This window comes from Balaenoptera borealis (genome assembly GCF_965194805.1).
Source record: "Balaenoptera borealis genome assembly, chromosome: 2".
In the NCBI taxonomy this organism is placed as follows: Eukaryota; Metazoa; Chordata; class Mammalia; order Artiodactyla; family Balaenopteridae; genus Balaenoptera; species Balaenoptera borealis.
Genome location: NC_138867.1, coordinates 19659369 through 19671917, shown reverse-complemented (window position 1 = coordinate 19671917; position 12549 = coordinate 19659369). Strand labels below are relative to the sequence as shown.

General features: G+C 34.0%; 1 protein-coding gene across 14 annotated transcripts in view; it reads left to right on the top strand.

The window, feature by feature from the left end:
- The window catches only part of LOC309623716 (uncharacterized protein), a 451333-nt gene that overhangs the window by 254706 nt on the left and 184078 nt on the right, over positions 1–12549 (top strand). For 13 of the 14 annotated variants that reach the window (XR_014241484.1, XR_014241485.1, XR_014241486.1 and 10 more), the window contains 2 exons: positions 8533–8635; positions 9757–9832. The gene's annotated coding sequence lies outside the window, so the exon portion shown is untranslated. The remainder of the gene's footprint in view (positions 1–8532; positions 8636–9756; positions 9833–12549) is intronic. The other variant, XM_082380837.1, reaches the window with a different exon arrangement.

Here is a 12549-nt window from a genome sequence, read left to right as displayed (position 1 = left end):
CTTCCCTGATTAAGAAATATTGTCTGTGGACAATACCTTCAGCCTATCGTCTAGAGTTCTAGTTGACCCTTCCTGAAGGCCTGTCCTACAAATTTCAGACTTGACTAGCCTGACATTCGCATAACCCAATTTCTTGCAGTAGAAAACTAATATAAGTGTTTATTTTTTAAATAAAAGAAGCAACATTATAATCAATAAAGTGGAATTTCTTTTCTCCACGGTGTTTAAAATATAACAGGAGAGAAAATATTAAACACACTCTTGCTACCCATGTTTCTATTAGTTTTCTATTACTCTTTTAACAAATTACCGCAAAATTAGTGGCTAAAAACAAATTTACAGTCTTCCAGTTTTGAAAGTCAGAAGTCCAAAATAGGTCTTACTGAGCTAACATCAGGGTGTCCACATGGCTGAGTTTCCTCTGGAGTCTCTAGGAGAAAATCCATTTTCTTGCTTTTCCCAGATATTACAGGCTTCCTGATTTCCTTGGCTTGGGACCCCTTCCTCCATCTTCAAAGCCAGCAGTGTACCATCTTCAAATCATTCTCTGACTATGATTCTTTGCCTCACTCTTCCTTTCAAGGATACTTGTGATTACATTGTGTCCATCCAGATAATCCAGGATAATCTTCCCATCTCAAAGTTAGCTTATTAGCAAACTTATTTCCTTCTGCTACCTTAATTCCCCTTTACCATAAAACCTAAAATATTCAAAGATTCCTGCGATTAGAACACAGACACCTTTGAGGGGTCATTATTCTTTCTACAGCACCATATATTGCACTTGAATCCCTATTACTAATATTGAATTCTTTCGTGCTTCTATCTGTCCTGAGCCTTCTAATGCAGGCTCTCCTCTTTCCATAAATGTAAACTCCTTGATCCAGAGTCTAATTGTTGTTATTGTTGTTGTTTTCCCAACACCTATCCAAGTGGTGATTAGACTTAAATTCATACCTTGGTGAGTCTACCAATTTAATACCAACTTTGAAGTCCATCTCTTTTTTACCTTGAATCCATACTTTCCCCAAAACCTGTCTTAAAATCTTCTTTTTTCCCTTTTCTCCTCCCTTTTCAAAAACTGCTCATCATTGTTTAAACATGCTTACCCTGCCTAGCTTAAAAAGCACCCCTTTGATCCAGGCCATTTTCCTTTCTTCTATAAATTTCTTATACATTATTTCTACTTCTTCAGTCCATTTCTTTTGAATTTTTATTTACATTTCGACTCTGTAATCTTTCTGAAACTACTGTTGTTAAGTCTTCAGAAGACCAAAAGGACAGAAAGCAAAAAAGGAAAAAAACAGAAAGAGCAAATTCTGAGTGATTTACCTGTCTGTTGGTTACCTAGTCTCTACAGATGTTCAGATACACATCAGCTCTATGTGTTCCCTTGAAGACTAGGAGGACATCTAGCTGAACTGTCTCAGGAGCTATTCAAGCAATGAAACAGTAAAGAATACTAGAAAGAATTTTGGACTAAGATTTGACTTATTTTCCCTGCCTCTTCTACTTAAAGTTGAATTCTTTGGAGGATATTGTCCTTGCCTACTTCAAAGAGTTGCTTTGGGAACCTATAGCGCTAAATACTTTAAAGTATTAACTTATCTATTTACATAAATAAAATACATGCAATTACTATTGGAAATAACAGATAATCACTATAAAATATAAATGATGATCAGAGGTATAAATACTCCTTTTGAATCTTCAATAAATTAAATTTTATAAGGACTCCATTGTAAAAAAAATGAAGCTGTGAGGTACAGAGGTTCTGAGGAATACATTTTGGAAATAATCCATGTGTTTATTATTGTTTGAATACAAGTAATTGAAAATTTCAGGAATTTCAAATAAAATCAATCTGCTTTTCATTTTCCTGTGTGGAGGAGCAGTTACTTTTTTTTCTAAGTTTGAATTTTCAAATTATAGAAAAAAATAGCTCTTTTCAGATTTGACGTTTGACCCAATTACCATACTCTTTTCAAGTATGACATTTACTTACTTATTCATTCCATGAAAATAAAATCCTATAAATATAACTTTATATACAGACTGAAAATGATTAAGCAGATTGTAAAGCTCTTTTTTTTTTTTTTTAAAGTTTTTATTTATTTATTTATTTATTTATTTATGGCTGTGTTGGGTCTTCGTTTCTGTGCGAGGGCTTTCTCTAGTTGCGGCGAGCGGGGGCCACTCTTCATCGCGGTGCGTGGGCCTCTCACTATCGCGGCCTCTCTTGTTGCGGAGCACAGGCTCCAGACGCGCAGGCTCAGTGGTTGTGGCTCACGGGCCTAGTTGCTCTGCGGCTTGTGGGATCTTCCCAGACCAGGGCTCGAACCCGTGTCCCCTGCATTGGCAGGCAGATTCTCAACCACTGCGCCACCAGGGAAGCCCCAAATTGTAAAGCTCTTTATGTTTGAAAGGAAATTCGACATAGATTGAAGATTGCCATTCAGGAAATTACCTTCTTAATTGTCTGCTCCTTAATACTAGTATTCAGAAAACTAATAGTTACACTTTCTTATACAGTCTGACATTGAATATGAATATGAGTCTGAGTAGCTTCTGAATATGCACTAGATGAAGACTATTGAATGAGACCAGATGCCATTAATTTTGAGGGGTCTTTCATGCATGTGATTCTATATGTTTGGACAAATGTAACATTTGCCATTTACTACAAAGTTCTAGGGATATTATAAAAGATAAATAAAACTAGAAACAACACTCTAGGTTATGTTATGGCCTTATTTTTGTGGAAGCTAAAGGCAAGAGAGTCAGTGCTTAGGAAATCGTTGATTAAGTGAAATAAACTCGTGTCCTTTCAATATATGCCCCTATAGGCTTACTTTAGCTGGTTTAAATTAAAATTAAAATAGAATAGCAGAGGTAGGAAGCATGAATTGATGGCATTAAACTATAAGTTTCATTCATAAAAATTACTTTCCAATTTTAATAGAAGATGTAGTTTCAGTTTAATTTTGAAAGTATATTTTAACCCACTCTCTAATCTACATATTTTAAATAATTCAAAATGGAAAGTACGACATATGGCATAATGTTAATGATTTATTTTCTAAAAAAATGTTTTATTTATGACACTAAGAGAATGTTTAATACCCAAAAAGGGAATCTCAGAGTTGTTCATGATTCAAGTAAATTGCTTTCCCATGTTTTCTGTATTTTGCCTTAATAACAAATGATCTCTAAATTAAAATTTACTACCCTTTGAAATAATGTAAAATTTAGAAATTTTTCTGGACTTTAGCTATTTAGTTTTATTTTAGTGGAAGTGTGTTAAACATTCACTAATGTAGTATTTAGTTTGCTAAATGTGTGACTATATTAAATAATAACTAGGCATTTCTAGATATTGTACATACCTCAACTCTTTCCCAGGGTAGATAATTGGGATGGGTTTCCATGTTTTCTGAAACTTTATTTAGTTTTTACATTACTTTTCTTCAATAGTAGACAATTGTGTTTATTATTCCAATAGTATAGCAAAGACTATAGAAAATTGTTGATTTTTATAATTCATTTTACTATAATTTTTAAATTACTTTCATGAAGAGTTTAATGTGATGAAATTTTTTTTCTTAAGGACTAGGTGTTCAAAGTTATCTAAAAACATATCAACACTAATTTTTTTTTTAATTTTGGCAAATTTAACTGCCCCCAAACTAAAATAAATTCATTTTTTCAATCAATCAATATTTATTTATTTTTCATAATATGAATATTTCTACTATGTCCTAGCTGTAGGAACAGTAATTGAAAAAGACAAAGTCCTTGCTTACATGAAGTTCTCATTTCAAAAGGGGAAATACACACAAATATATAAACAAATACATAAACAAAACTTCTGACTTTTTTCTCAGGCTACTGCACTTCTTGGGCACTGCCTTTCAAGGCACAGTTGGTGTTCTTGTATTCTTGGCAAATTTGAAGCTTATTCTATGCTAAGGAATTTTTCATTGATTCGTTACATGGAACCATGTACTTTCCATGAAACACTCCTACAAATTCAAATATTGGGATCACAGCTTAAATGACACTTTCTCAGAGAGGTCTTCCCAGTTTTCTAACTACCCCCTCCAAGACTCTTACTTATTACTTTTTTATTTTCTTCAGGGCATGGGACACAAACATATTATGTACATAGAACTTATAAAAATAATTTCTATACACACATATTTGATGTGTTTATAATATTTATATGCAATTGTGTTTCAGGGTCTTTATTTCCTTATTCATATATTTGCTAATTTCCATATTTTCTGCTCAGTAGATCATAGACTTCTGGAGAGGTGGCACAATTTATCAACCTTGTTTATCATTAGGAACAATTCTTGAGTCATAACAGGACTTGAAATCCTTGCTAAATGAATGCATCAATGAATGAGGGTCACGGATAACTATTTCAATAGATGGTAGAAGCCATTGAAAGGGCTTAAATCACAGAGGTAGAGCATCTGATTCACATATTAGAAAGATCACTCTGGTTTTTGCCTGAAGACTCAGTAGTTTTATTTCCTATGGGTATTGTGCCCTTATTGTAGTTCACAAACTCATTATGAGTGTCCATAAGGACATAGATTTCATGAATGCAAAGACTATAACTTTTATCTTTGAATTTTTATGCCTAATGGAAAGCCAAGTACTATTTGTACATTCAGAAATATCTGTTGAATAATAAAATGACTTGTGAGTTGTAGGCATTCAGTTAAGCACAATGAATAAGCTGATTATTAGGCTCAAGTCCTGACTTCAAATATTCAATTTCTAATTTCAAAGATCCAATTGGCTAGTAATAAAGGCATGCTTGCTAGCAAATGACTGAATACAAAGTTCTATAGAGTAAAATAAATTGGCAACTGGATATTGGTCTATTGCTCTGATATGGAAGACCAGAGATTAAAAAAAACAAAAACAATGTTTTTATTAAAGTTGGTCTTGGAAAATTTTTATTGTTTGTTTTGTGCTCATGTTTATTTCATCTTACAGCTTACATCTATGAGTTTATAACTTACATTAAATGTATAACATTAGATAAAATCTAGTGTATACATGTGATGATAGTTTCTGAAACCATGTTGTTGACCACATTTTTAATATAATTTAATGAAAACGATTTTATAAAACATAAAAAGAACCTGAGTTTGTATCGAGATAAACCTGATTTCAATCCTTAATCCACTGTGTATTACCAGATGATTGATTAATATTCACCACAGGATCTGATATAGTGAATATTAGCTTTTTTTTTTTCTTCCCAACTATGAATTAAGCTGGTCTCACTAACTTAGTGAGATCTTCCGCAAAGCCAATTGTTCTCAATGTATAGTACATATACTGAGGGTGGTAACTGTGGTGCCTTTTGATGAGATGGCTAATAATAGGTGGAATAAAACATTCTCTCTTCAGCACAAGGGCAGGGCAAAGGGTTGGAGCAAAGGAAACAACATACATCAAGACTACTAGGACTAATAGAGCTCCTTCCTCTGGTGGCATTGGGTGGCAGGATAGATGGTTTATTGGGAAGACTGGGTCACAGGGTGAGGTCAGCTCAGCAGGAATGAGTATTCTTCAAGAATTTGCCACAATGTCGAGCAATCCAAGGCTCAAGTGTTGGAGGAGATCATTAGAGAGGATGTGCTTACCAACTGACCCTTGAGCTGGACCCAGGCAATAGGGGATCCTCACAACGCCCCTGTCCTTGGAATGAATGTTCAAGTTCCCCCCACCTTTCCCACACTAGGAGCTGTTTCAAGGACATATCTTAGAGAGAGTCAGGTGTTGTTGAGACCATCTGAACTGAATATGGGACTGAACACACTTTTGGCCTCTATATAAACTTTTTAAAGATTCTGGCAAGCAGCTGCAGAGATCTACTCATCTTGCAGCCACCCAAGACAAGCTTAGTATGTAAGTTCCCTGGCTTATTAAACCTGCCACCCATCAATCTGGAGTTGTGTGCTTCTTTCTTTGGTGTCCCCTTCCCCTGGGTGTATGGGGACCAGTTTCAGGTTTCACTCAGGAAGCTCCCAAGGTTTGCAAACCAACACTCAGTGGCTGCAGTAGGTAGAATTTTGGCCTCCACGACATTCAGCCACTAGTGTTACTCCTGTGAATGTGTTACACTGCATGGCAAGAATAACTTTACAGATGAGATTAAAATAAGAAGTTTACCTTGTATTATCCAAGGGGCTCCAACATAATAACATGAGCTCTTAAAAGTAGAAGAGGAAGGCAGAAGCACAAGTCAGAGAAACAAGGCAGAAAGAGAAGTCAGATATCCAAGCATGAGAAGGCTTTGATTTATGTGACTGGCTTGAAGATAGATCTAGGGGACCTTGTGGAAACAATGAAAGGAAATGAATGCATCCAATATCCTGAGTAAGCCTAGAAGATTCTTTCTCAGAGCCTCCAGGTAAGATCACCTGTCAGCCAACAACTTAGCTACTTCCTCGTGAGGCCTTAAGCAGTGTACCCAGTAGAGCCTGCTGGATTTCTGATCTGTACAACTGGAAGATAATAAATGGTTGTTATTTTAATTGACAATATTTGTGGAAGTCAGTTACGGCAACAATGGAACACTAATAAAATGACTGAGCTGAACAAACTTCAGCCCAAGAGAGAGACTTGATGGAATCCAGGAGCCAGTGATCTTCCCCAACCTCTGGCACAATTAAGCACATCCTGAGGCTGAAAACTTGACCCTGGGTAAGTCAGACCTGAGGTCCAGTCTTGGCTGCCCTTTTTATTAAGTATCTCTGCCACTCATTTCTCTAAGTCTTAGTTTACTCAGGACAACAACATCTGTCTACCTCAGTGGGTTGTTGTAAGAATTGTATTTGATTTTACATATAAAATTCTTGCTGGAAACATAGTAAGGGATTCAGAAATGGTATTTACTTTTACCATTAATATTACTTATCAGGCATAGCACCCAACGGTCCTTGAGAAGATTTTGTTGCATTAATCTATGGCTGCATAAAGACTTAACCCAAAATGACATGAGTTTCATTTCTCCGTAATTCCATGGATTAGGAGTTCAGATAAGGCAGAACACAAAGGCTTGTGTCTCTCTACAGTAGCAGAGGCCTTGATAGGGACCACCGGAATGGCCCCTAGCAGCTAGGATGACTTAACTGGTGTCTTATGTCAGAGTCTCAGTTCTTACCAGGCTCCTCAGCTGTCTTCCATGTCTCATTTCAGTCTAGCTTTCTTAAGCTTCCTCACAACATAGTTGCCCAGGGAAAGTGGGATTTTCTACGTGGTGAATGGCTTTCCCCAGAGATTATGCAGAATCTGCCAGCTTTCTTAAATTTAAACTTAAACTACTGTACCTGAAGTAACATTGTTTAAGGGTGCAAACTTACAACTAGAAGACAAATAAGTCCTGGAGATCTAATACATGCCACAGTGAATATAAACAAGATTGTGCTATAATAATCAAACTTGGTAAGGGGCTAGATCTTACTTATACCCACCACAAAAAAGAAATAATAATTACGTGATGTGATAGAGGTGCTAACTATCACTACAATGGCAATCATATTACAAAATATAAATACATCAAACTACATGTTGTACATCTTAAATTTATACAATAAGTCAAATATATTTCAGTTACAAATAAATAAATAAACTACCAGACTTGACATTTGCACAGTATCACTGCCTCTCATTTTACTGAACAAACCAAGTTACAAGGTCATCCCAGATTCAAGAGGAAGTAAAACAGGCTCTTTTCTTTGGGGAGAATTTCACTTATGTACAGGATGGGAAGGAACTGATGGTGGATATCTTTGATAATCTCTCCCACAGATTGCTAAACTTAATCATTTGGTCAATAACTAACAAAAAGCAAAATTCTTTATATTATCTGAAAAAACTTACTAATTCATTTGAACATCACACTGAAGCTATTTTAGAAATTATAAAAAAATACATTGTTTTCCCAAAGAGACAACAGTGATGAGTAAAGAAGATATTTTGCATCATACAGCAGGCATCTAGAAATAATATAACACAACCAGAAGGAGACATTGAGCAGATTCACTTTAAAGAATTTCTTCAAAGAAAACTTTTTGAACAAAATATATACTGCATTTTATTTAGAAATATATTCTATATATTCTCAGTTGCCAACTTAGTTGGTAAAAATAGCACCTTTACCTCTTCCACCTTTATTCAAAAATTAGTGTTATATTGAAATAATAAAATGTTTTTATTTTTTATAGAAACTTGTACTTGTGTTAATCTAAACTACATTGATAATATTTTCAGTATTCTTATTGAGGAACATATTAACAGTTATCTTTGTTTTGTAAATAGAAAAATATATTTCATTTATTTTATAATGGAGTTTCTCTCTCTCTCTCTCTCTCTCTCTCTATATATATATATATATATATATATATTTAACTTAGAAAATTGATATGTAAGTCACTCAGCCAAAAAAAAAGAAGACAAAATAAAATATGAATGTCACAAGTGATTCCTCTCCTTGTCTCCTTTCAGGAATGAACATAAAATGGGTGAAAGGGACACATATCTGATGTTCCCCCATCTAATCTCAAATCCACTCTGGCTTTTGTTATATGAGCATCTCATCCATCTGAGTGTGAGTCTATTGTTGAAGGGTATATATTTTTAATGGAATACTGGTTCTAAAAGTAAGACAATGGCTTAACTGATGCTTACCTAAAGGAAAAATATTCCAGCATAGAAAGAAAGATACATTTTAATAGACATATTAAGAACAGTATAGCAATTTCTATGAGACATAGTTCAAGGAGATTTGAAGAGTGATTTTGACCACTCTTTATTTATTAGCCAAGTTTAGAAACCAATTCTCATATAAAAGATGAGCTAAAGGAATTAGTAGGCTTAACTGCATGAATAGAAGATTTTTAAAGTGCATTTTTAAAATCACACAGAGAAATATGTGATTCTTTATTTTTGAAAAGATATAGCCATAGAAAATTAGGCTATTTAGATTTTATTTTATGTTAATTTTAAATAATAGATGAAATTTTATATCTGAACTCAAGGAACATTAGCCAAGTAAGAGAAAATCAGTTGAGTGTATAAAATCTGTTATAATTTGGTAAATTATAAAGATGCAGAATAAACATCCCCAAGTATTAAAATAAGGTTTAGCAATATAGAATAGATTTATTTGCATTTAACAAAGATCTCATGGCTGTTGCTGAAGAAATACTAAAATACAAACAGGCCTTTATCCTGGAACTTTTGTATGTCAGTTGAATAGCAGTCAATCCCACATGAGTTAAAACTCATCTGCTCAAAAAGCACAAAACTTGTTGAGAATATAATAAATTTGATTATACCAAATTGAGGCAAACAATTTTTTTCAGGGAAAATATTTTACCATAGCAACCATATAATTGTGTGTGTGAGAGAGTGTGTGTGTGTGTGTGTGTGTGTGGACATGTGTGTGTGTTTGAAGAAGGAATGTGTAAAGTGATAAAAGTAATATTTACAATTTCAACTTCTGAAACATAATCAGCCCTGGGTAATGGCAAGCACAACAACTAAATGACAGCACGTGTTTTGCAAGATGGTATCACTGTCTGTATCTGTACCTAGGTATCTAAAGTGTCACCTATTTTAAAATTAGAACTTTAAAACTATGAATGCTTATAATTTTAACTTTGATCAGACCAAAAGTTAATATTTGTGACCATAATTTAATACTAGTGCATTAATTTCTCTCCTCAGTTTGGAAGAGCCACATCTACGAAGGCACTGACAACTTGAAGAGAGGAGTTTTGCAGTCCAAGGGGACGCCGGCAAGGTATATACAGTTCAAATGCACGCCTGTTGTTTGAAAAGTGCCCGTTGTCCAAAGGAAGACACACTGCTACCATGGAACAGTAAAGATATTGACATTCCAAACTAACACCTATTTTTATAATCTACTCACTCAAAATAGGTGAGTATAAAAATGCCACAGCACATTCAAGATACGGGATAAAATTAATTTTCTGTTTTAAAAGGTTACCTTTATAACAAATTCAGTGTAATATAACAGTGCTCTTTCTGTTGTATTATTTTACTGATCTCTAATACCTAGGAGTATTAAATTTACACAAATTAAAAAAAATAAAAGAAAAAGTTTTGTAAATGTGACTCCTAGGATAAAGGAGACCTACACTGTAAAGTAGAATTAGTACTCTAATAAAGAGTTTCCTTAGCTTCTGCATCAGACAATATATCTTGTGAGATTAAGAATAAATTGATTTCTGTGATGAGGAATATCAAAATGTTAGATTCAAAAAAAATCTGAAGAAATCCAACTCAGTTATAAAACAGGGAAATTCACAAGGGAAGGAGACAAAGAATGGTAGGAATTTTCCAAGCTCTTGTCTGTTACACTGTTTCTTATAGTGTGGAATGATTTATTATCTATCAATCTAGTCTCATTATAAAATAACAACATTTCAAAACTATCACAGTTTAATATTGATTCCCACCACTTTGAATGACCTAAAGCCAGAATATCTGAATAAAAATCATTGATCTAATCTTCACAAATTAGCAATGTTCAATATTTCTTTTAAAATTATAAAGTGTCAGTTACATAACAACCAAATATCTACAGGAAATGGTTAAAGAAGGTGACAGAACCAGGATTCAAACCTAGAGCTATTTATATTCACAATCCTTCCTCTTAGCTGTATGCCACATAGCTTTCTTTCTCTACAATCTAATACACTGAAGCTTTGTACAGGGGCAGTATAAGCATAGCCAATGAGGTTTACCTGAGGTGTGATTATTGCTAATTGAAAACAAGTGCATTGATATAACAGTGGTACACATCAATATCCAATGTTTCACTGCCTTAAAAACGACAGTCGATCCTTCCACACAGCTATACTAAATAAAAATGAACACAGGAATAGTATGACGCATTAAGTGCTCTCAGTCAATGAAATAACTACGAGAAATATAGAACTACAGACAATGCTTTTCAATTTTTGTTTAAAAAGACACTCAAAATCTCATGGAAGAAGGCATCTCTATTAAAATGTGAACGTCTACAATGTCAGCTTCAGACAACTTTCAAAATCTTTCCGTTGGAAAGATGAAAAGAGGACATTTTAAAATAAAACCACTGCCCAGTTAATCATTTATGAAAGCAAGTGAAGTTTCCAAGAGAAGGACCCTCAAAAAAAGATATCTAGAAGATGCTGTCTGCATTGATGACACTTGGATTCTTACCCTCTGCATCTACAAGTGGTGGTTCTTGCCATCTCAGCGTTTTCACAGTACTTCATTACTGATAGGGGTGAGGTAAATGCACATGAAACCATCAACACTGAGGGAGTCTGTCACTATCCTCAGGATATAGGAAAGCTGGCAACTTGGGTATTAAGAGTTATGAAGTTTCTTCACAATGCTCAAGGGCAAAAATGCCACATTCACTTACTTTCCTAAATAAACATTAAATGTGGCTCTGTTCCTGCCTGAATTATTTTGTGGAAAAATCAAGTATCTGTTATTTTAAAGGTCCCTCTACCTTTCTTCAGTAATTATAAAACCCTAGAGGTTTGGAATTCAGAGAAATGGAAGGGACTTTTGTTTCTGATATAGTGCTGCCATCTTTGAGATGGCCAGCACTCAAGCCTTCCTGGGCCACTTAAATCAAACGGCTCCAGAGTTCATGGCACTGCTTTCCCTGCAGAATGGTTACCAATCGTATTTACTGATTTAGTGCTTGAAAGCCATGTATTGATCACATGGACAAAAAAATAATAATTTTAATTTTCAGTTGCTGTATAGTTTTATGTGTTTTTAAAATTATTATTTTAATTATTATTTGTTAAAAATAAAACTAAATTTACATTTTGGTTTAATTTTTAACAAGTAATAATTTGGTAGTTTTTGAAATGCAATTATTTTTAAAAGCATTCTTGGGAAAATGCATCTCTTAATAAATTTTTTATTATAAATTCATTTATCCATAGATAAATCTTGCTTACTGTTAGAAGGTGACCATCAGATTCTATATTTCTATATTCTCATTTTTAGAGATTTAAGCTCTGAGAAATCTTATTCTCAGAAATAAGGAGATGAGAGAAGAGGCTTTTTTATGTCACTCAGTTCTTTGAATTCCTTCAAAGAACTATGACAAAAATTGCAGAGTAATTTATCATAAAAACTGATTTATAATCATGTGTCCACTGACAACTCAATTAGATATTTCTTCAAGTTTTTGAAAGAATTCAATATAAAAACATAAAAAATTTATTTGTCAAAGGTTTTGTTATCTAGCTATTGGAGTCATCTACTTTTTAAAATAGCGGTGAATGTTTTGAATTGTCCCCTTTGTTTTGCATCCTGGAGATTTCAACACCCAAAGACAAAGCATCAGAGTCAAGTTCAAGAAGGTTGAGAAGTACACTTCTCTTTTGAAAATGAAACCTTGTGGGAGAAAGGTTTTTTTTTAAAAGGAAAAAATGGAAAGAGGAACAACAAGAATTAGGAAACAGTTATTCGAATGTGACACCT